The 25847-nt window shown below is 31.6% G+C and overlaps 1 non-coding gene across 1 annotated transcript; it reads left to right on the top strand.

The window, feature by feature from the left end:
- Positions 1-12834: 12834 nt before the first annotated feature.
- Positions 12835-12906, top strand: TRNAR-UCU (transfer RNA arginine (anticodon UCU)). Its single transcript has one exon. It is a non-coding gene; the product is annotated as a tRNA-Arg (tRNA).
- Positions 12907-25847: the final 12941 nt, after the last annotated feature.

Below are 25847 nucleotides of genomic sequence, written 5' to 3'. Positions count from 1 at the left end.
ATTCTAGTATTATTCGCCTGATAATTACACTGAAATAATTGAACATTCAAAAGAAAGTCTGAATTTTATCCTTGTCGATTAGGATTAAACTAAATAAATAGGGAATCACAAAAAAAGAGACATTAATGAATCAAAGATCCAACTGATCACCTCGTCGGTATTGTAAATATGCAGTTACAAATAATCCAGCAAAGTAATAGGAATTAAAACCTAACACGAATCCAAATAGAAAAACTTCAATCATTTTTATTTGTTCGAAAAGTAAAAAGAAAGGTAATATAATATCTAGCCTTAAACATAAATCGTATTGATCATAAATCTCAACGATCGAGAATTGTAAATTGACATAGTAAGGAATTCTAGAATGTCTTATACCAAAATTTACTATTCCTCTCAAAATTACAAATCAAATAAGTCGTATTTTACTAAGACCAATAAATAGAGACGAGGTTATAATTAAAACCGATAGTAAAAAACCGAAATAACTAGTGATAGTGGGCATATAGAAACTAAATGAAATATGTTCGTTCTTTTTATACATATGTTTATAAAGCACTTCCCTAAATTTCCATTTTTGAGAGAAAAAAGAAGATAAAAAATCCTACTTGAAAGATACAATTCAAAATTGGCAATTCCTCAATAAATTCAATTATTAGAGACGAAAAAAAAAAAAAGAAATAGAGTAACATAATTTAGAAATAATTCCTCATCTGTTACATCTACCCATCCTGTGATTTCAAATCAACATACTAACATACTTCTTAATCAACTCAGGAATTAAGTAAACTGATCTAATGAAAATATTTAGTATTATTCTATAGATATCCAATAGAATTCTGTTTATATTGGAAAAAGAAAAGAAAAATTATGAATATTCAAACAAAGAATAATAACTCTGTTATTTCATTTTATTTCACTTTGAATTAATGTAGAAGAAAATAGAAAAAAAGATCTTCAACAACCACAAAAAATATATTTATTGATTTGGCAATAATTGAATTATTAAAATAGAAAATCTACTTTATGAATTATCTACTTTATTAATTATTAGAAACCCTTTTCTCATATTCCGATTTTAATGGATCTTTAGTTTCTAATCCAAAACTAATAATTTGAAATGTTAAGAACCTTCCTTTTATACTATTACTCTAAAAATTTAATATAAAAAAAATTTTTATATACCCAAACTTTGCAAAATTTTCTATCGGATTTTTGACTACATAGAGACAATCAATGAAAAAAGAAGAAAAAAATCTAGTACTAAAATTTTACACTGATTGTGAAATTTCATTGCTCTGTTAGAAGAAGGATAGCTATACTGATTCGGTATACTCAAAAGACACCGTTGGTACAAAATGGACGATCTAACAAGGATTCTATTTCAGTAAATTTCGCCTTACTGATCTCGTCTTTTATGGACTCGATCCCCCCCTTTTGACTGTACAAGAATATGTGGAGTTCAAGATGTCTGGAAGCACAGGAGAACGTTCTTTTGCTGATATTATTACCAGTATCCGATACTGGATTATTCATAGCATTACTATACCCTCCCTATTCATTGCAGGTTGGTTATTTGTCAGTACAGGTCTAGCTTACGATGTATTTGGAAGTCCCCGCCCAAACGAGTATTTTACAGAGAACCGACAAGGAATTCCATTAATAACTGGCCGTTTTGATCCTTTGGAACAACTTGATGAATTTAGTAGATCTTTTTAGGAGGCTCCAATGACTATAGATAGGACCTATCCAATTTTTACAGTACGATGGCTAGCTGTTCACGGACTAGCGGTACCCACTGTTTCTTTTTTGGGATCAATATCAGCAATGCAATTCATCCAACGATAAACTTAATTTGAATTATAGAGCTATGACACAATCAAACCCAAATGAACAAAATGTTGAATTGAATCGTACCAGTCTCTACTGGGGGTTATTACTTATTTTTGTACTTGCTGTTTTATTTTCAAATTATTTCTTCAATTAATTAGAATTAATAGAAGAAATAGGAATAGTCAATAATATATATATTAAGAATTCTTTTATCCCATTCGGAAGGATATCATTTCATAATTATCTATGACTGTTTGTTAATGTCTTTAGCATGACTGACTACGTGATTAAATGTGGAGGAAAGTGGGATAAATGGCCGATACTACTGGAAGAATTCCTCTTTGGATAATAGGTACTGTAACTGGTATTACTGTGATCGGTTTAATTGGTATTTTCTTTTATGGTTCATATTCCGGATTGGGCTCATCTCTGTAGTAATCGTATTCTATTTGGGTTTTTGAAATGAAAGTGTAAGAACTGAACAGGGATCCACTCTTTCTTTGACGAATGCAAGTGGATCCCCCTTGAGTTCTTAAGAATTCTAATTTTTTTTCATATAAATGACTACTTCTTCCGATGTTTCAAAAAATTCCATTTCATTCTTTTTTTTTTATTTGTTCACTACATATTATTTTACATATTATTTATATACCATAAAAGATTATCTGGCAGAAAGATTCTAAGTTGGAAAAAAGAGAAACTAAGATATAGGATTTTTCAGGAAGGGATTCAAAAATAGTATTTTATTGATATTTTTAGAATATTTCTATTTCAACACAAACAAGAAGGAATAGGAATCGGACTCTAGGAAAGGACAAAGAAAAAAAAAAAAAAGAAAAAACAAAGAATCCCCCTTAGAGTAACTTTTCGATATTTGAATATATATATATATTTTCTATTATACAGATATTATACAGAATATAATTACAAAAATTATCAAAAAAATTGAGTTATTTTTACGAGTTTAATATGTTGATAAATACGCGGAACTAAAAATTCATTTCGAACAATTGAACCTTCTCAAATTGTTTCTTCTTAAGAACTAAAAAGATTTGTGCTAAAATAATAGATGCCAAGAAGAACAAGAGACCTTGAACACGTAATGGATCTTGAAGTACTATTTCCGCATCCCCCTGACCAAATCCACCGACATTAGGATTACTTGTTAATGGCTGATCAAGTTTGATAGATTCACCTTCTGAAACAAGAAGTTCTGGTCCTGGAGGTATAATATCAATCACTTCACGCTCATCTAATGCATCTACTATAGTGATTTCGTATCCCCCTTTTTCTTTTCGTATGATTTTTTTGACTATACCTGCTGCTGTAGCATTATAAACATTATTATTACTCTTGCTCCCGTCAAGATAAATCTGGCCCCTTCCCCTGTTCCCGCCTACATATATAGGATATTTTAAGAAATGAATATCTCTTTTACTAGCGGGATCCGGGGAAAGAATAGGAAACGTGATTTCATTATATTTCTGACCAGGAACAGGGCCTACTACAAGAATATTTTTTTTTGTAGGGCGATAGTTTTGAAAAGACAGATTGCCTATCTTCTCTTTAATCTCAGGCGAAATACGATCGGGGGGTGCCAATTCAAAACCTTCCGGTAAAATAAGAACAGCCCCCACATTCAAAGTTCCCTTTTTACCATTAGCTAGAACTTGTTTCACTTGCATATCATAAGGAATTCGAACAACTGCTTCAAATACAGTATCAGGAAGTACCGCTTGTGGAACCTCAATATCCACGGGCTTATTAGCTAAATGGCAATTGGCACAGACAATACGACCGGTTGCTTCTCGGGGATTTTCATAACCCTGCTGTGCAAAAATTGGATATGCATTTGAAAAGGGTGCTCGAATTATTATATATATCATGACCGATATAGAAATGGATCGGGTAATCCCTTCCTTTATACAAGAAAAAGCATTTCTAGTTTGCATGGTCTAATCATTGATCCTGAAAATTTCTACAATAAGATTAGGTAGGTCACTCGCATAGTTCCCTATCCAAGGTGGGAACCCCTTTTTTATTTAACTTTTTTTTAAAGAGGGGAAAATGAAAAATTATCTTTTTTAGATAAAAACTTGAAATTCATTGAAGTAAATCGGTTTTTCTGTCAATCATTCATTGAATGATAAATCACTACAAGTGATGGAGATATGCGATTTAAATAACGGAAAATCCAATATTTTAAAATTGTATCTAAAATGACTGGAAAAGTGGACACAAGACCGGATATAATTTGATCATTTTGAGCAAATCCAAAATCTTTATAAACGAAGCCAAAAAGTAGTTCCCACCCATGGGTTGAATGGAATCCTATACATAAATCAGTTAATAAAAGAATAGAAAAAGCTTTTATTGTGTCACTTAAATTATATATAAATTCTCGAACCAAAGAGTTAATAAGAACAAGTTCTTGATTACCAAGAATAGAATAACCGCTTAGAATAAAGAAACAAATTATATTTGTGGAGAAGTGCAAAATCGTATTCATACGATCTTCATTGTGTGTTTTGATTAATTGGATTGTTTCTTTATAAATTCCAGTACGAAGGTTTTGTATATATGTTTTCGGACATTCCTTTAACATGTCATCTAAGAAAAACAGTTCCTCTAATTCTATGAATTTGTTTAGAATACTCTTTTCTTTAATATCATTCAAGAAAATTTCGGATTGACTAGTATTCCACCAATTAATAAACCAAGATTCCAGACTTTTCTTAAATGTGAAAGAGATACACCAGGGCAAAAAGACTATAGATGTAAGATATAGAAGGGGAATGCTTTTTTTTTTTTTCATTTTTCGTCTTTAATGAACTTAACTTCATCTCTTTCGTCAACTCTATATGATAATAACTTTTCTATCAAGTATAAGCTTCATTACAAGTTATAGAGCTTCTAGATAAATTTAGATTGTATTTTATCATTTTTTTTTACTTAAACTTCGGAAGTTAGCCTTTGCCTTCTTTAATTGAGAAAAAAGAATACATAAATCGAATAAGAAATCGAAAGAATTCACAGTCAATTCCAATCCAATGAAGAAAAAAATATTGTTTCGAAAGGATATTAATTGCTAAGATTCGAAGAAAAAAGGATTCTTTTTAGAAATACACCAAGGAGCACTTCGAGTTATGACTATAATATTCAAATTTCGAAATCAAAAAATGTCCCATCTATAAAAATAAAAATTGAAATATTTTGCAAAAAACAGTTTTTTTTCAAAATATTTCAATCGGTACACTAAATAAATAGGACAATTCTGAAACTTTTTGTGCAATTTTATTTCTAGTTAAGTCCAATTTTCATCAATAAAGAAGCGGTACACCTAAAAAAAAAGATAATTCGCCAGCTCTATTTGCAATTTCTAGTGGAGTCAAATTATCTTCAATACGAGTCAAGGGAATAAACCCCTGTTCTATTGTTTCCATATAAACGAGACTCTCATAAGTAAGAGTACGAGTCAAAATACTTCGTTCTTGAACTCCTGTTATTATTCTGATAGATTTAATCTCGTTCATAGGTATTTTGAGAATAATACGACGATTTTTTCCAGGAAATCCCCAACGAAGAAAACATACTTCTTCTTTATTTTTTTTATCGAAGATATCAAAACCACCGCCAATATCCCACAAAATAATCCACCACAAATAAAAACTAATAAAGAGACCCCCAATTCCATAAAAAGCCATCGCGGCCCCTTGTGGAATAAATGGAAAATTACTAATTTCCTGAGAAAAAAGGAAAAGACCCATACCGAGATAACTGGAAATTGCAACCAACAATAACCCCAATGAACCTAAAAAAATGATAAAGGCTGAAAAGATATTGCTTATTTTTCGAGACTCTGTTATAGAATAGATCAGTACTTCTTTTGATCTTTTTTTTAAAATATTCATTACCCCCTCTTTTTCTTTTTAAGAATAATAATTGTGGAATAAAAAACCCCAGAATTTTACTTGTTTCTAAAGTAATTTTCATCAACTGGCGCTACTGAAATGTAAACCTTTAGGGGGAATTCATCCAATTGCTTCCAGCTCTAAAAAAAAGATCTATAATATTTTTCCCTACTTACCGCCGTATCTAAAAAATCTTGTTTTTTTGAACATAAAGAAATAAAGAAGCCATTGCAATTGCCGGAAATACTAGACCCACTAAAGGAACAAAAATGGAAGGAAAGTTTATCATAAATAAGGGTACCTCGATTTACTATTTGTACTATATCTATTTTTATTTTTGTCGATTTTTATTCTTATTTTTATTAAAAAAGACAGTCTATAATCACTAGAATTCCTATATCTTTATACTTAGTATATAGGAATTCTAGTGATTATAGCTAAGCCGATATATATCAGAATATACCCTTTTATGATTCTTAGTATTTTTTTATTATTCTTTTATTTTATTACTTTGATCCTGTATGTTTTGATTTTGTATTTCAATTCCATAATTTCTTTCCTTTTTAGTCAAAGAAAAGAAATTATGGAATTGCAATAACTCAGTTACAACTCCCTTTAAAAGATTACGCGGTACGATTGAATCAATTAAACCCTTATTGAATAAAGATTCAGCTACTTGTGAATCTTCGGGCACTGTCTTATTCAATGTTTGTTCAATTACTCTTTTACCAGCAAATGCAATATAAGCGTTTGGTTCGCCAATAATGATATCCCCCAACATGCCAAAACTAGCTGTCACCCCACCCGTAGTAGGAGATGTAAGTATCGATACATAGAATAATTTTTGAATTGTTTGATAATAATATAAAGCAGAAGAAATTTTAGCCATTTGCATCAAGCTCAAACTTCCTTCTTGCATACGCGCTCCTCCGGACGAACATACGAGAATAAGAGGTAAAAGTTGATTAGTAGCATATTCTACCAAACGGGTGATTTTCTCACCTACTACGGATCCCATGCTACCTCCCATAAACTTAAAATCCATAATACCAATTGCTACAGGAATACCATTTACTTGACCTGTCCCTGTTTGAACAGCCTCAGTTAATCCTGTTTTTCTTTGATAAGAATCAATACGATCTTTATAAGGTTCTTCTTCTGAATGAAATTCAATGAGATCCAGAGAAACCATGTCTTCATCCATAGGATTCCAAGTACCCGAATCAATCGAAAATTCGATTCTATCTGAACTGTCCATTTTCAAATGATATCCACAGTATTCACAAATATTCCTTTTTGATTTCCAAAATTTTTTATAATTTAATTCATAACAATTTTCGCATTCAATCCACAAATGCGTCAATTGTTCACTTTCATGGAGATTCATATAATTTTCTACTAGAGTGGAATCACTATCATTTGTATCATTCGTACTAGTTATTAAACTAAAACTAGAATTCTCACTTTCACTACAATTTCTGACCTTACCTAAAAAGTAACTATAAAAATAACTGTCATTATATTCGACTATATTACCAAAAATGCAACTATCAACACAGATTTGAGAATGAAAATAACTATCAATGCAACTATTAATATAATTGTTCCAACTAAAAGGAGTATCATACATGGAATGATCGTAATCACTCTTAATAACAGTATTAATAACAGTATTCAGATAGCTAGAAAAAACCCTTAGAAAAAGAATGATTGTTGTTAAATCTCCAAAGTTTTATTTTCAATATCTAAATATATGGAATAAACTGTTCTTCTTATTATCCCTAACTAAAAAAGTTTTATCAGATAGGAAATCCTGTATGTTATCGACACCTACTAAATAATCAAAAGAATTATAACTAGAATTATCACGATCATCCCACCTCTGAATTTTTTTATCTATATCAGTTAAAATTTTGGGTTCTTCGCTTAGACTGGTATTCTCAATAGGACCAAGACTCTCCATTGATTTACTTAATTCACACCTGTATTCGAACTTCCTATTAAGTAACTAGGAATTGAACCACCATTTTTCCATAGAGTTTTTTTCCTGTATTTCCATAAAAAAAAATGTATAGTCATTGGATGAAAAATCAAATAATAGAAATATTCCATTTTGAATATTCTATCTCATTTATTTACTATCAAAAAAAGTATATAAATCAAATAACTAGAATTAATAACTGAAAAAAATAAAGAGCGAGTCAATATTAAAAAGAAATAACAATAAAATAAGAAAGAATATGAAATAAAAAAATCACCTCATAGGGGGGAATCTATTTAAAAGTCCAATTACTATATTTAGTTACTCTTTTTTTTCCTATATTCTCTCTTTTATCTCTATACAATTTTTCATTTTTTTTGAAGATTTATGAAAATTTCATGAATTGTCTGACTATATAAAATTGCATTCTATGATTCTATATAAACAACAAGAAATAAAAAAATGAAGTATGAATATAACAAGAGAGCGGGGAGTTTTGTAAATCTATATACAAATAATCTACACCCCTTTTTGATTTCATTAATTGAATTTCGTTTGTTGATTCGAGCTAAGTTCTATAAAAACACCTGCCTTTTTTTGAAATATGCTGAACAGTTCCTGTAGGTTAAGCGCCCCTTGTCAAGGAAATGAAAGAATAACAGGAATATTGAAATAGGTTTAATTCTTTATAGGATCCACTTTCTGAAGATATCTTCCCTCTCTTTGGGGTCGAACATCCCTTAGCAACAATTCGATAAACAGACTCTTTGGGATAGATATAGATACCCCCCCTCCAAACGTACAGGAAATTTTTATCCCCGTACGGCTCGAGAATATCAAAAATTCTATGTATTTCGAAAATTATGATGTAAAATAGAGCAATAAAATCATCAAATCAATTAAACAATGACTGAAGTATTTTTCTTTCGTATTTTCTTTCTGAAAAAAAAAAAACTCTTCCTATTTGTACCTCATAACACTCAATTGAAAAATTCTCAAAAAACTAAAAAGAAAACCAAGCAGCAGCTATTTCATTTATTGAGTGGTCTCTACCTCCTCTTTCTTGCCCGTATTTCGTTTCTTTATCATTCATTTCTTTTTCTAAAATTTTTGATAATAGAATTGATGATACAATTTGAAAATGGTATTTCCTTAATTCCCCTGATTTTTTAGCTTTTCTTTGAATCTTTGGGTTTAGACATTACTCCGGGAATCTTCAATTTTTTAAAAAAATTGGGAGCAACATACCTGTTTTTCTCTGAAAGAATCATAAAAAAAGTTAATTCCTGCGGATAAACTTTTTGATAAAAAGCAATTTTACAAATTTCAACCATTTTTTTTGAACCTGGCTGAAATAAGATCCTTTCTATTTTTATAAAATAAACAGACTTATTAACTTTTTAGAATTTATTAAATTTTAGATACTTGCTCCCGAGAAATGAATAATTCGAGTTCCATCATGTACTATTTACATCATTAATCTCCTTTCCTGTCCCCAAAAACAAAAAAAGGGGTCTAGTGGAACAGAACAAATGATGTCAAGTCAAGATCATGTTCGTTTGTAAAATACTAGAAAAAATGGCGGGATATCAAAATCCACCCCTAATTTAATCATGTCTTTCAAGCCGCACGTTGCTTTTTACCACATCGTTTCAAACGAAGTTTTACTCTAACATTCCCTTAGCTTAGATCCAGTATGTAATTATCGAATCGTGAATAGTGATTGATTCATTCGCTACATAAGAATCTATCCTTTTTTTTTACGTTTCGGTTTTTCTTATATATAATGAAAACCTTTTTAAAAGTAAAGACATAAATGAAAATGAACTTGATATTCTAGCAATATATTTTCTACTCTATTCTATTTTTATAATTTGTAAAGTAGAAAAATGATAATTTTTTTTTTCAAAAAAAAGGAGGGTCCCTTTAATTATGCGATACAATCTGTATTCAAATATGATATACATCCTAAATAGATATGCTCTGGGACGGAAGGATTCGAACCTCCGAATAGCGGGACCAAAACCCGTTGCCTTACCGCTTGGGCCACGCCCCATTTTCCATTTTTACATTAATAAAGACTATTATTGATATTGGTTGTTCGTCCAATTCCAGTTCAAAAATTTCTATAAAAAAAAAATTTTGCGGACTAGTATTTTATATGCGTATCTACATATCTATCTATATCTATAAATGGATATAGATAGATAGGATAAAACTAAATTGATTGATCATTACATACAATTCAATTAAGATATTATATAGAAGGAAGTATGATTTCTTCAATTTTTTGATTTCAGAATAAAAAATATTTGAAACTGGAAAAGTTCAAATAAAAGAAGGATTCTCGAGATTCTTATCTTATTTGATTCATTTTTTTACTTTTATTCATAACTCTTTATTTTCCTTTTATTGTATTATGTATATAATGCAATAAAATTGAAAATTAGAATGAAAAAAAAAAAAACAAAAATAACTTTTATTTTTTTTAAAGAACAAAATGTTTGTTATGCTTAATATCTTTAGTTGGATCTGTATTTGTATTCACTCCGTCCTTTATTCCAGTAGTTTTTTTTTGGAGAAATTGCCCGAAGCCTACGCTTTCTTGAATCCAATTGTGGATATTATCGCCAGTAATACCCGTACTATTTTTTCTTTTAGCTTTTGTTTGGCAAGCTGCTGTAAGTTTTCGATGATATTTTTAATTTGAATAATGTCGTAAAAAAATTCAGAATTTTTCAGAAAACTAAAACTCGAACATTTTAACAATTTATAAGATCAGATAAGTCTTACAGTGTGACTTCTGGATTCCAATATTGAAATTTTTCAATATATAGGAAAAAAAGGGACCTTCTCATCATTTACGTTTTTTGAATTGAAAAAACCTAATCCGATTATTCGATTGGAACCCCTCACCAATCGAATACCTAGATTACAGAAAAAAAGGATTTTTGGTCAAAAGAATTATTGATAATTTGTAATAAAATAATCTACTCTTACTATCAATTCATTTCGAAACTCATATATATATATCTCCTCATATCCTAAAAAAACTTCATTTTTTAGAAACTTAGTATCTTAGTATTAAAAGAAACAAAATATGTTGTAATATAAGAGAATCTATTCTCTTTCTTTGTCGTTTTTTAATTATCTTGGAGATTTCATAATGCTTACTCTAAAACTTTTTGTTTATACGGTAGTGATCTTTTTCGTTCTCTTTTCATCTTCGGATTCCTATCTAACGATCCAGGACGTAATCCAGGACGTGAAGAATAGAATAAGAAAAAAGTGGATTCTGTGTTTTCTTGCTTGTGCGGAATTTTGAAATATTTTTAGGATTTTCTCTATTTTAACATCTTTAACTAGTAAATAAAAAAAACAAGTTCAAAAAAAAATACCAAATTATCAACGGAAAGAGAGGGATTCGAACCCTCGGTACAAGAATTTGTACAACGGATTAGCAATCCGACGCTATAGTCCACTCAGCCATCTCTCCCCCAATTGAAAAAAAAAAGAATTACTTTGTTTATGTTATATCACATAAACAAGAAGAACAAAAAGGGAGCTTAAAAAAAAAAAGAGACTTGCTTTTTTTTTATTCTTTTTTATCGTATCTATCTTTTTTTTATTATTCTATATATTTTAGTTTTCTTTTTTTCTTTTTATACAGCCAATGAGCCCGGCCAGTACCTAGTCGGGCTCTTTTTCTTTTATTCCCATGAATATTGAAGAAAAATTCTTTATTTGAATATATTTTATTCGAAAAAAAATATTTGTAAAAATATTTGTAATTAAAAAAAAAATAAGAGATACGGATAGATTCCTATGAGATAAAACCAAAATAAGATAATATAAAAATGTTCTCTTTTCTTACTCCCTCTCTTTTTTCTGGGTAACGTAAATTGTATATATATATAACCTTCAGCAAAATAAAAAAATGAAAATTATCCCGTTTTTCAAATTTCATTAGAAGATTCTCTAATGAAACATGTCAATACTCGACTTATTAGAATATTATGCCTCCATTTCTTTATTTTGTCTGATTGCTTTGTTCAACAAAAGATACAATAATGATATTGTAGCGGTATAGTTTAGTGGTAAAAGTGCGATTCGTTTCAAGGGACCCCCCAAAAGTTAAGGGATCCCCCATTTGATTCATATGCCGATCAAAAACTTTATTTTTTACTTAAAGGGACTCCTTTATACCCCTCGATGAATTATTTGCGGTATAATATACATTATTGTAATTTGTATACAAGAAGAATCAAATCGAATTTGACAAATTGAGTTTTAAAATTATGAACATAAGTTTTTGGAATTGGATCTATAATCCGAATTTTTTGAGTATTACTAAAGGATCTATGGAGAGAAATATACAAAGTTTCTTTCTAATCGTAACTAAATCTTCCATTTTTTTGCATAGTAAAAATTGAAGCAAAATAGCTATTAAACGATTCTTTTAGTTTACTAGAGACATCGACATTTTTTTAGCTCGACGGAAATTTTCTTCTTTTCCTAAAGATTTTCTGAAATAGAAATAGAGAACGAAGTAACTAGAAAAAAAAACATAGATTGTTAGAATATTGCTCTTCTAGGAGGGATCATCTAAAAGCAAGATATTGAAACCTATTCATACAAAAAGGCTGACATAGATGTTATGGGTCAATTTTTTTTATTGTCCATCTCTTCATTCCGTAAAGGAGCCGAATGAAACAAAAGTTTCACGTTCAGTTTTGAATTAGAGACGTTAAATCAAAATGATGAATCAACGTCGACTATAACCCTTAGCCTTCCAAGCTAACGATGCGGGTTCGATTCCCCGCTACCCGCTTCTATTTTATTCTATTTAAATCTATCTTTTTTCTTCGAGAATGAATCTAGAATTCTTAAAGAATTTGTCAATTCTTCATTTTCATTTCTTAATTTAGTTTTAGTTATATATATTCAATTATATTCAATTGATTTTTCTTTTTTATTTTTTTTTTTTCTTTATTCTAAATATTTGATTTATTTTATTTTTATAATTTCTAGAATTCTTTATATTTGTTTGATTCTTTAATCTTTTTAATAAGGTTTAGTTAAAAAGGTTACAGAATCAAATATAAAATAGAAGCGTCCATTGTCTAATGGATAGGACAGAGGTCTTCTAAACCTTAGGTATAGGTTCAAATCCTATTGGACGCAAGTTGTTTGCATATCTAATTTCAACCTTGTCCTTCTATTTTTTTTGATTTATTACATTTTGATTCGAATTCATTATATATTAATATTCAAATGAAATAAAAACATATTAAAAGATACTAATTATAAAATTGAAAATTGAATTACAAAATTATTTAATGATTCATCAATTTTTTTCTACTTGTTCCTGGAATAAAAAGAGTTCCATCTGTTCTTTAATAGCGCCTTTAAAAGGGCTTCTGCTTCCCCAGTGAATGTCTTGGTAGAAGATATGATTTCTTTGAATTGAGGTTTATTCGTCTTTAAGTAAGCACGTAACTCAACAAGGAAATTTCCTTACCTGTCCAATTTCTAATGAATCAAGATAACCATTCGTTCCGGTATAAATAGTTACTATCTGTTCTTCCACAGTAAGAGGAGCTGATTGGGATTGTTTAAGCAACTCGCGCAATCGTTGACCTCTTGCTAATTGATTTTGAGTAGCTTTATCTAGATCAGAAGCGAATTGTGCAAAAGCTTCTAATTCTGCGAATTGTGCTAATTCCCAATTTTAATTTACCAGCTACTTGTTTCATGGCTTTGATTTGAGCCGCCGATCCAACTCTGGAAACTGAAATACCAACATTAATAGCGGGTCTTATTCCAGCATTGAATAGATCGGCCGATAAGAATATTTGGCCATCTGTAATGGAAATTACATTCGTAGGAATATAAGCTGAAACATCTCCCGATTGAGTTTCAACTATTGGTAAAGCAGTCATACTTCCTTCGCCTAACTGAGAACTTAATTTAGCGGCTCTTTCCAAAAGACGCGAATGTAAATAAAAAACATCCCCTGGATAAGCTTCGCGACCTGGTGGTCCTTCGTAATAGAAGAGACATTTGCCGATAAGCCTGTGCTTGTTTGGAGAGATCGTCATAAATGATTAAAGTGTGACGTTCACGGTACATAAATATTCAGCCCAGAGCTGCTCCTGTATAAGGCGCGAGGTTTGTAATGTAGCTGGAGAATCCGCTGTTTCAGCTACTACAATAGTGTATTCCATTGCTCCTCTTTCTTGTAAGGTAGTCACCACTTGAGCCACAGAAGATGCTTTTTGACCAACAGCTACATAAACACATATTACATTTTGTCCCTGTTGATTGAGAATTGTATCTGTGGCTACTGCTGTTTTAACCTGTTTGTCCTATCTCCAATAATTAATTCTCGCTGGCCCCGTCCCTATGGGGATCCATCGAATCAATAGCAATAAGTCCCTGTTTGGAGAGGCTCATATACCGAACGTCTTGAAATAATACCGGGAGCGGGAGATTCTATTAATCGAGATTCCGAGCTGAAATTTCTCCTCGACCGTCAATTGGTTTAGCCAGGGCATTTATAACACGACTCAAATAAGCTTCACTTACAGGTATCTGAGCAATTCTTCCTGTTGCTTTTACTGAACTTCCCTCTTGTATCAGCAAACCATCACCCATTAATACAACACCAACATTTTTTGATTCCAAATTCAAAGCAATGCCTATAGTACCTTCTTCAAATTCCACCAATTCACCCGCCATTACTTCATCAAGACCATAAATACGAGCAATACCATCGCCTACTTGAAGTACGGTACCAGTATTTACAATTTTTACTTCTGTATTATATTGCTCAATGCGTTCACGGATAATTTTACTAATTTCATCTGCACGAATGGTTACCATGAAAATATCTTAAATTTATTTTTTATAAGAAAAAAATGATGCCTATACTCTATTGTATAATAGAAAGCCTAATCAGTTATTTTTTTATTTCATCATCCCAAACATGCCAATATTAGCACTAACAGTACGTAAATGTAACTCGTTGTTCAAGCAACTATTTAGAGTTCCTAGAGCTCCCTGTAAGGCTTGTTGTAAAACCCGCTGTCGAACTTGATTAATAACTCTTTGTTGTTCAAAATCAATAGCTTCGTTTTGTAATTTTCTAATTGTTCCAAAGTCGTATAAATTGAATTAATTAAATTCAATTTTCTCGTTTGATCTCAGAATAGCCATTCACCCGAAACAGATCTGCTTCTGTTTTCAACTTTCCTTAAGCGGGCCTGGGCTTTTTCGAGCTGTTCAATGGCGTTTTCCCTGTAATTCTTCTGAGTTTCGAATAGTTCTCCAGATTTTCTGTTTTCGATTATCTAATAAATCACGTAATGAAAGTAGACTCTCTTTCCATCCATTTCAAAATGTCTATGATCTCTTCCGAACCAAACATGAATCTTTCGATTCATTTGGCTCTCACACTCAATTACTTATCGGAAATTTACCAATTTTTTATGTAATGAGCCTATCCTCTCTTCTCTATTCAAAGTGAAAACAATTACCAATATAAGACTAGAATATTCGGAGGACTCTTTTGACCGAAACAAATATATGTCAACAAAGTTGTTTTTTATTCAAATCCAAAGACTTCTTTTGATTTATACATAGGTCATCCATCGATTACGCATCGTACAAAGGGGAGGTTTAAATTCACCCCGTTTTTTATTTCTCGCCATAAATAGGATTCAAGCCATTTTTTTTATCGACATGAGTGTTTTATATCGAAAAAAAATCGAATAATTTTTTTGAAACCGTTTCCTTTCTGTATTAATATAGCGGTAGAAGAGTACTACACTGCGTATAGACTTCAAACTCTTTTTAACCATGGTAATAGTCCAAAAATTTTTGGTAAATAGAGAATCAAAGTGGATTACCAATAAAGCGCGAAATGCTATGGTTCTTTAAGATTTTTCTTAATTTATTCAAAAAAGAAAATGAATTCAGAAGTAATTCGCGGGATTCTGCACATTTTCTTAATTCTAACTAAACTAAAAAGTGCAGTTTGGTTAAATCCAATTTATTCTTTGAAATAAACAACTCGCACACACTCCCTTTCCAAAAAAAACCAGTAGACCTAACACTACACTAAGATTTATTGGATTTGTTGCTAAAATATCGGTATTAAACACGAAACTTCCGGCGGATGGCCAGGAGCCCAAACAAAGGAAAGAATCGGTTATATTTTTCATATGATCTCATCTCCTCTTATGAATAGACTAATTATCTTTCTAATATTCCTATTAGATAGATAATATAATAATCTAATTGGAATATATAATTATAGAATTTGATATAATTTGGATTGGTCAATCAATTGGAAGATTCCCTAAAAGAATGATACTTCTTAGAATTAGATACCAGTTCTTTTATCAATTGCAAAATCTATCTAGTTTGAACACTTTCAAAAAATTATCTTAAAAGAAATAAAATAAAAGAGGGGTTCATTGGACTAAACAAAAAGAAGAAAGAGGGTGAATAAGTATGTGAATACCTTTCAATTAGTCCTTCTCCTGTGTTCTTATCCGAACAGATAAAGAATTGTAGGAGTGAATTATTAATATAATTCGAAAAAGGAAGTCAACATATGTATTTTTATCTTTTTAGGATTAAACAAAAGGATTAGCAAATAAAAGTGCTAATGCTACAACCAGCCCGTAAATTGTTAAAGCTTCCATACAAGCCAGACTAAGTAATAAAGTACCCCCGTATTTTTCCCTCTGCCTCTGGTTGTCGTGCAATCCCTCTACAGCTTGCCCTGCGGCAGTGCCTTGACCAACCCCAGGTCCAATAGAAGCAAGCCCTACGGCCAATCCAGCAGCAATAACAGAAGCGGCAGAAATAATTGGATTCATGAGAATTTCCTCGTAACCTACATATAAAAGAAAGAAATAGTTAATGATATAATCGACTAATAAATTCTGACTTCATTTTTCAATTACCAAGACTTTTTCAGTTAAAGTAATTAATAAAAATAAGAATTAAAAATTGAAAATAATAGTTATTAAACGAATTACTTCGAGATTTCTTTTTTCGTCTCGAACTACATAGTTTTGGGGGTGAATCTGTATAATCTTTGTTCTTCTCTTACCTTAATTTTGGAATCATTCTTTGAATTCTCTTCGTTTTTTTATACAATTTCTTTAGAGCTGAAACGCAAGGACTTTGCTTTTCTATCCCTATAGAAATTGACAGTAATAGCGAGGCCTTTTTTATATAGAAAAGATTAGTTATTTCAGATATATGGTTAGTTCATATAAAACTAGTTCATCTATAATATCATATCACATATACATAGGTTTCTTCTATGCTGTAAACTAATTTTCTTTGTGTTTTAGATTCAATCGAAATTGAAATTCATTCTTTGAAACCTAAAAAACCTTGACTGATCCCCTCACTTCTATTTTTTTTATCATGTTTTTTTTTAAGCTCCCCTTCCCTCTTTTCTTATTCTCTTATCCCATATGGATACAATCAATCTAAATAAATTCATTCGATTTCATTAATGTTTCAAAGAAATATAGGAAATTGGGTGATCTAAATGTTTTTAATTATCTTTTGATCAATTGTTGAATTAAATGTGAATCAAACGAGAATCTACTAACATTCTATATAGTATCTTTTTATCACACATTGTAAACGTAAATATCATACAGAATTCTAATTCTAGCTATTCATTTTTTTTGAATATCCAAACTAATATATACTAATCGAATAGATCTATCTATATCTATCTATATATCTATAGATAGATGTTTATTTTGTAGATTCTATTGAGCCACAATATATGTGTGGCAAGCTAAACAAAAAAGACTATTTTTGAGAAAACTAGTCAATGATGGCCTTCAATGGATTCACCTATATAAGCCGCAGCTAAAGTAGCAAAAATGAGAGCTTGAATACCGCTTGTGAATAATCCAAGGAACATGACAGGTATAGGAACTACTAAAGGTACTAAAGAAACAAGAACAACAACTACTAATTCATCAGCTAATATATTTCCGAAAAGTCGAAAACTAAGGGATAAGGGTTTTGTGAAATCTTCTAATATGTTAATCGGTAAAAGGATTGGAGTTGGTTGGATGTATTTACTAAAATAAGCTAATCCTTTTTTTGAAAGACCCGCATAGAAATATGCAACTGATGTAAGTAAAGCTAATGCAACGGTAGTATTTATATCATTTGTGGGTGCAGCTAACTCCCCATGAGGTAATTGGATGATTTTCCAAGGTAAAAGAGCCCCTGACCAATTAGAAACAAAAATAAATAGAAACAAAGTTCCAATAAAAGGAACCCACGGACCATATTCTTCTCCAATCTGAGTTTTGCTCACGTCTCGAATGAATTCAAGAACATATTCAAATAAATTCTGACCGAAAGTGGGAATGGTTTGCAGATTTCGAATAACTAGAATGGCTGAAACCAATAAGATAGCAATTACAACCCAAGAAGTAATAAGTACTTGGGCATGTACTAGGAAACCCCCTATTTGCCAATAGAAATGTTGACCTACTTCCACAGCAGATATATCGTATAATCTTTTTAATGTGTTGATAGAGCATAATAAAACATTCATATTGTCCTGTCCTCTAAAAAAAGAAGTTGAAAAAAGGGAATTATTTTTATTCAAACATCTCCTTTCCCTTTTGATTTGTCTACTTTCATTTTTGATTTTGAATACCGATACTAATTACATAAAATTTTTGTTTGTTTTCTATTTTCATTTTTGTGCAATTTCTTACTAGTATAGTAAGCGATTCCATAAATCTATGAACCCCTCGAAGCAAATTCAAGAATTTTTTATCTTATTATTAATCAAGAATTTCGTATATATCTAGACCGACCCTCACAAATTGCAAAAACTAATTTGTTAAGAATTAATCGAATTGAGGCTATAGCATCATCATTAGCTGGAATTGAAATATCAGCGAGGTCCGGGTCACTATTTGTATCAATTAAACAAATTGTTGGAATTTCCAAAGTTATACATTCTCGAAGAGCCGTATATTCTTCTTGTTGATCGACGATTATTACAATATCTGGTAAGCCCTTCATATATTTAATGCCGCCAAGATATGTTTCCAATTGAGCTAATTGTCTCTTCAATATAGCGGCATCTTTTTTTGGAAAACTATGAAATCTCCCCGTCTTTTGTTGCATTCTCAAGTCCCTGAACTTTTGAAGTCGTGTTTTTGTAGTATACCAATTCGTTAACATACCGCCGAGCCATTTTTTATTAACATAATGACACCGAGCTCTTATTGCAGCCCGCGCTACTGAATCAGCTGCTTTTTTTTTTGTACCAACAATTAAGAATTGTTTTCCCCCACTTGCTGCATCAAAAACTAAATCACAAGATTCTGATAAAAACCGAGCAGTTCTAATAAGATTTGTAATATGAATACCCTTACGCTTTGCAGAAATATAAGGTGACATTTTAGGATTCCATTTTCTAGTACCGTGGCCAAAATGAACACCAGCTTCCATCATCTCTTCCAAAATTATGTTCCAATATCTTTTTGTCATTTATAATTATCCCCACACTTTTCTTTCATTTCCAAATAGAAATTAGATCAATTTTTTGAAATGAAAGAAAGAGACCCAGTATACTGAAATAGAAAAAAATAAGTGTTCCGAAGGAACCTTCTCTTCTACTGAAAATTTGCCGTTGATAAAAAAAAGATCGGGCCATTTTTTCTATTTCATTGAATATGATTCGTTTATTTATTATGTTTCTTTTATTATACAAAATATATACAAAATAAAGTGACCGGAGATGAATACGACCTTAAGAATCATTATTTTAGGAATTCTTAAATCCTAGATTATTTTGATGTATCACATAAATTCTTTTTTTTGTTTCCGGGGTAATCTTGTTATATTGCCTTTGCTTTGAACGGTATATTATTCTTTTGAATCCAGTACCAACTGGCATCATTCCCCCTAAAACAACGTTCTCTTTCAGACCTTTCAACCAATCTATGCGACCCCGGAGAGCGGCTTTTGATAAAACTCTAGCAGTTTCTTGAAAACTTGCTTCAGATATGAAACTTTGAGTATTCAAAGATGTTTTTGTTATCCCCAATAATAGAACTCGATAGCAGATCGACTCTTCTAAGGAACGCCCAGCTCGTTCGGCCCGCAACAATCCAATTAGTTCGCCAGGCAAAAAAACATTAGACATTCCATCTTCTGAAACCAATACTTTTGATGTTATTTGACGCACAATAATTTCTATATGTCTATTATGAATGTGAACTCCCTGGGATCGATAAACTTTTTGAATTTGATTAACCAAAGAAATACGACTTTGCGCTATAGTTAGCTCAGCACTAATGAAGAATCCCCAAGGAATGCCAAGAATTCTTGTTATACGCCCATTCCAAGTATCCACTCTCTTTTCTAGGTTTATGGATATTGAATCAATCGAACGAACTTCCAATACCTGTTCTACTTTTGGAAGACCTTGTGTTATATCACCTGATCTCGATTTTTGATATATAAATGTAACTAATATATCTCCTTCAGAAAGTATTTCTCCATAATGACCATGAACAGTTGTTCCAGGAGTCGCCAAATAAGGGTTAGCCGATCTTATTCCTACAGAATCCATTTGAACAGTTAGAATTTGACCCGATTTAAGGTGTGGTTCATTTTTCGTTTGAACTATACATACATTTTCGCAAATAAATTGACCAAGACTTATTATGGGAAACGTTTTTTTTTCACAATAATTATGATGGAAAAAATGCCAATTCAAATAGAATGGATTTAAAAGGATGTTACTAGATAGATCAGATTTATAAATGATCTCGTTTTCGTCTATTAAATAATATTTTAATACTTGAAAAGTTTCTTTTAATTTGTCAAGTTGCCCGTTTTTATTTATCGAGATCTGATTATTAGTAATTAAAAGGTAAAAATAAAAATGGGCAACTTGAAGGGCTATTCCTAAAGGACCTAACGAATTTTGAATTGGAATCAGAGGATCTCTTTGAATTGGATTTATTTCTTCTTTTATCCCATTGTAATATTTTCCATCGTGGAATGATCGTATTTGAAAACAATTCGATGATGACAAAATTATTAAAGATCGGCATTTCTCATTTCTATTCAACAACATATGAATAGTTCCATGATTTTGACTAAGTGATTGTTGAACTTTTTCCCTCGGATCTATAAAAAAAAATGGATTGATGTTGGTCCAGTCCGACTCATTATCCAAGATAAATCTTGAACCGAGCGGATCTTTCCTTTTTCTTATATATGAAATATGGGATTTTCCTAAGTCCATTTTTAAGAAATATCTAACCAAACCTTTTATACTTAGTTCAACAAAAGAAGCATGCCCTTTTTCGATAGAAGACAATTTTTTGTCTTGATCCCAATTTAAGACTAAACAAGTCCGAACTAATTGAATACTTGTATTAGAATTAGAAATTCCCCGAATTGATTTTCCATTTCCAGAAAGAATATAATGAATAATTTGAAGTTCCAAATTATCTCTTTCTTGTAACATATCTTGGGAAAAAAATTGGATTAAATTGATCCTATCTTCTATTTCATATAAAATGACCGGTCGAACCAAAACAAAATACTTTTTTTTCATAATTGTGATCCATTGAGCATAGATCCAATTTTTCATTTTTTTTTTTGATCCTTTTGAATTTTTTTTTACCGTTCTCGGTGGTATCAACATGGCACTGTGCCGGGATATCTTATCCATTTCTCCGGGAAAATAGATATTCCCGGAAAATATTTTTAATTGAATCTTTTTTTTTTTCTTCTCCAATCGAACCAACCCGCTTACTTGACTTCTTATATTTACAGTGATTGGTGTATCTACTTCAATAATACTATTGTTCCGTACCATTATGGAAGAAAATTCTGGTAAAATATACACTTCTTCGGGAATGAAAAAAAATTGATCTACTTTAATTTGGTATTTTGTCTTAAATTCTTGAATTCCTGGATACTCGATTAAAAAATCCTCTTTTTTAAAAATGTAATTTATATCAATAGTCCTATATTTAGTAATACCCGAGCTCTGTGTTCGGTATTGAGGATCATCGAAATAAGCAAAAATACTATTTCTACGAAAAATACCATGGATTGGTATTTCAATCGAGATACTGGAATCTAACATTAGTGCTTTGTCTCGTTCTTGAATCGATTGGAATTGAAATGGAATAATGAATCGATTTCTCCGCCTCTTTGCTAATAAATCCGTAGTATCGTGAAAAATAGCAGGATGTGTAAAATGACAATGATCTTTACATAGGATTTGATTATTTTTTGAATAATCTGAAATCCTTCTTTCTTTTTTTTCAGAAGGAGTGAAACGAAACAAATTATGTCTTACTTTATTATTACTTGCTAAATGGTTACAAATATCTCTTTCTCCTGTAGAAAGATAATGAATGTTCAATTGATCTTGATCTTTTCGGGTTGAAAAAGAGACTGAAGCGGATCTGTCTGATTTTCCTGATAAAATCCATAAATGACTTGTTTTTGGTAAGATATGGACATTACTATATTTAAATTCTGATGCATGATACACATCCGTACTCCAATGCATTTCTCCTTCTAAGTCAGAATAAACATGTTTTCGAACTTTTTCTTTTAAATTAAAAGTATATGTTCCTGCGAGAATCTCGGCAATCACTTGTTCTGATTTTACATATTGATTATTTTGAACTAATAGAAAACTTTTTGGTGGAATAGTCACATTATGTATAATGTCACCATTTTCAATACTAACATACAAGTCTATATAACATAGAAAAGCAGGATGCCCGTGACGTGTACGTGTAGGATGAACCAAATCCTCATTGAATTTAATTTTTCCATTATAAGGTGCTCGCACCTGTTCGGCAGTCCCCCCTGTGAATACTCCGCCAGTATGAAAAGTTCTTAATGTTAATTGAGTGCCCGGTTCTCCAATGGATTGGCCCGCAATAATACCTACAGCTTCTCCTAATTCCACCAAGTGACCTTGAGTAGGACTTTGACCATAACACAATCGACAGATCCAAGATGTATTCCTACAGGTAAAAGGAGTTCGTATAGATATTGGTTGTGTTTGAAAGGTTTTCAATCGATTGAAAAGTCCAATTCCAATATCTTGATTTCTAATGGCAATGCATCGTGAACCTCTGTATATATCGTCTGCTAATACACGACCAATTAATGTTTGTGTCCAACTACTTTCCGGCATCGTTTCATTCTGGGTATTTACTGAAATTCCTCGAATGGTACCACAATCTGTTCGACGTATAACAATATGTTGAACCACTTCAACAAGTCTACGTGTAAGATATCCAGCATCTGATGTTCGTACAGCAGTATCTACAACCCCTTTACGAGCTCCGTAGCAAGAAATTATATATTCTGTTAAAGATAGCCCTTCGCGTAAATTGCTTTGAATAGGTAAATCAATCATTTGTCCTTGTGGATCCGACATTAATCCTCTCATACCTACTAATTGGTGTACTTGAGATGCATTTCCTCTAGCTCCCGAAAAGGACATTATATGGACTGGATTAAAAGGATCGGTCATTCTAAAATTAGGATTCATTTCTTGTCGAAAATATTCACTTGTAGCATACCATATCTCAATGGATTGGCGTAATTTTTCTACTGCATGTACATTTCCATAATGATGCTGTTTTTCCAAAATCAAATTTTGGTGTTCAGCATCTCGGACTAGCCATCCTTTCGAAGGTATTGTTAAAAGGTCATCAATTCCTAATGAAATGGATGTAGCCGTAGCTTGGCGGAATCCCAGAGTCTTGACTTGATCCAGGATATGTGATGTATATGCCATTCCGAAGTGATCTATTAATCTGCTAATAAGTCGTTTAATGGCAGTTCCACCTATCACTTTATTGTGAAACATTAGATTGGTCCGTTCTGCCATAAGTACCTCCCTATTCCACTCAGTGGGATTCATTCAGTTCAACAATGGATTTGAGTCAATGATTGAAAAACTGCCTTTTCTTTATCTTAATTTGTGTAGAAATTGAGAAATTAAAAAACTAAGATCCTTGTTAAATGTTAAATCATGAAGATTTGAATTTACACCAGTATCATAAATTTGTTTATCTTAGATACAACCATCTATATGATTAGATACCATATGAATAGGCTCGGCAAAAACCTTGTACAGCTTCTTCGATTTCTCGATAAAAAGAAATATGACCTACGTTGGTTCGAATGTAAATAGAACGAATTTGTTTTTTTGTACTTCTTACTACTAGATAATGCCCATAAATTTCATGATAGGTGCCTAAAGATTCATAGTGAACTTCGATAGGAACTTCTCTTGACGAAATAATGCGTAGATCTAGTCGCCACCGGAGCCACAAAGGACTATCGAAGGTTATTCTTTTCTGTTGATAAGCTCCAATTGCATCATAGGAATTCCAAAAAAAAGGTTCTTTTTTTTTCGTATACTTATAGTTTTTTTGGGGAATTCTTTCATTTTTCAAATTTCTGCAATTACGTGGATTATACCTATTTGAAGAAATACCCCGACGATTCCCATTCGTTAATATGTAAAGTCCAATAAGCATATCTTGAGTTGGTACAGAAATTGGATCCGCGATAGCTGGAGACAAGAGGTTTGTATGAGAAAACATAAGTAAACGTGCTTCTGCTTGAGCTTCTAAGGATAAAGGCACATGAACAGCCATTTGATCGCCATCAAAGTCTGCATTGAATCCCTTACAAACTAATGGATGCAAACAAATAGCACGCCCCTCTACTAAAATGGGTTGGAATGCCTGTATACCTAATCTATGCAGAGTAGGTGCTCTATTTAGCAATACGGGATGTCCCTGCATAACTTCTTGAAGTATTTCCCATACAATCGGTTCTTTTTGCCGAATTTTACTCTTAGCAATTCCTATGTTGGAAGCAAAATGTTTTCGAATTAGATCACGAATTAGAAATGTCTGGAAAAGTTCTATTGCTATTTCGCCGGGCAATCCACATCTATGTAATGAAAGTGATGGACCTACAATAATGACAGAACGACCTGAATAATCAACCCGTTTCCCAAGTAGGGTCTCGCGAAATCTTCCCTCTTTACCCTCGATTATATCAGAAAAAGATTTGTAAACCTTATTATGACCGTCCCTCATCGGTTGTCCGCGGATTCCATTATCAAGAAGTGTATCCACGGCTGCTTGTACCAATTTCTCCTGACATATTACTAATTCTCCTGGAGTAGATCTACTTGTTGTTAATAGATCGATAAGAGTATTATTCCGATAGATAACTCTTCTATATAGTTCATTAATATCTGAGCTCATTAATTTGCCCCCATCTATTTGAATAATCGGTCTCAATTCGGGAGGAAGAACTGGTAAGAGACATAAAACCATCCATTCTGGTTCTATATTTGTTCGTATAAAATGCTTAGCTAATTCTATACGCCGAACCAAAAAATTCTTTCTTCTTCCAACTTTTCGATCTTCCCATTCGTTTTCATTGTCCGGGGATCCCTCTTTCCCTAATTCTTTCCATTCTATCAACGAATAATCCATAATAATTCTCAAATCCAGATCGGCTAATTGTTCTCGGATAGCAACAGCTCCGCTTGAAATTTCTCGATTTCGAAATATATCAAAACCTCGGGTAGTAAAAAAAAGTGGTATGCTGTGTTTCCAAGATTGGATTTCATATTCGAATGAACCTCGTAATCGTAAGAAAGTGGGTTTTTTAACTACGGGTCTAGCAAACGAAAAATTTAGATAGGATCCAATCCAATAAGATCTCCCCCTTTCAAAATCGGACATGAAGGTTTCCTCTCATCCGGCTCAAGTATTTATACAAAATAAAAAAAACAAAGGTTTTTCATTTTCAAATTCTATCAAATTCGATAAAAAAATTCTAATCTAAAATAAAAAAGGTTTACTCTTTACTCAAGTTCTCAATAAATCCCAATTAACATTTCATTGACGGATTCTTTTTTTCTTATTGATTTTCTTAATTAATTATCCAATTCTAATTTCAGATAGAAAAGAAAAGTAAGATTCTTGAGTAGTCTACCCCCCTTCGAATGCGGAATCTCCTTAATTTGATTAATT

This window comes from Vigna unguiculata, unplaced genomic scaffold (assembly GCF_037176805.1).
Source record: "Vigna unguiculata cultivar grain cowpea cultivar isolate G323 ecotype 2 unplaced genomic scaffold, ASM3717680v1 ptg000213l, whole genome shotgun sequence".
Taxonomy (NCBI): Eukaryota; Viridiplantae; Streptophyta; class Magnoliopsida; order Fabales; family Fabaceae; genus Vigna; species Vigna unguiculata.
The sequence above is the reverse complement of the archived record's forward strand: the minus strand, read 5'-3'. Positions and strand labels throughout refer to the sequence as shown.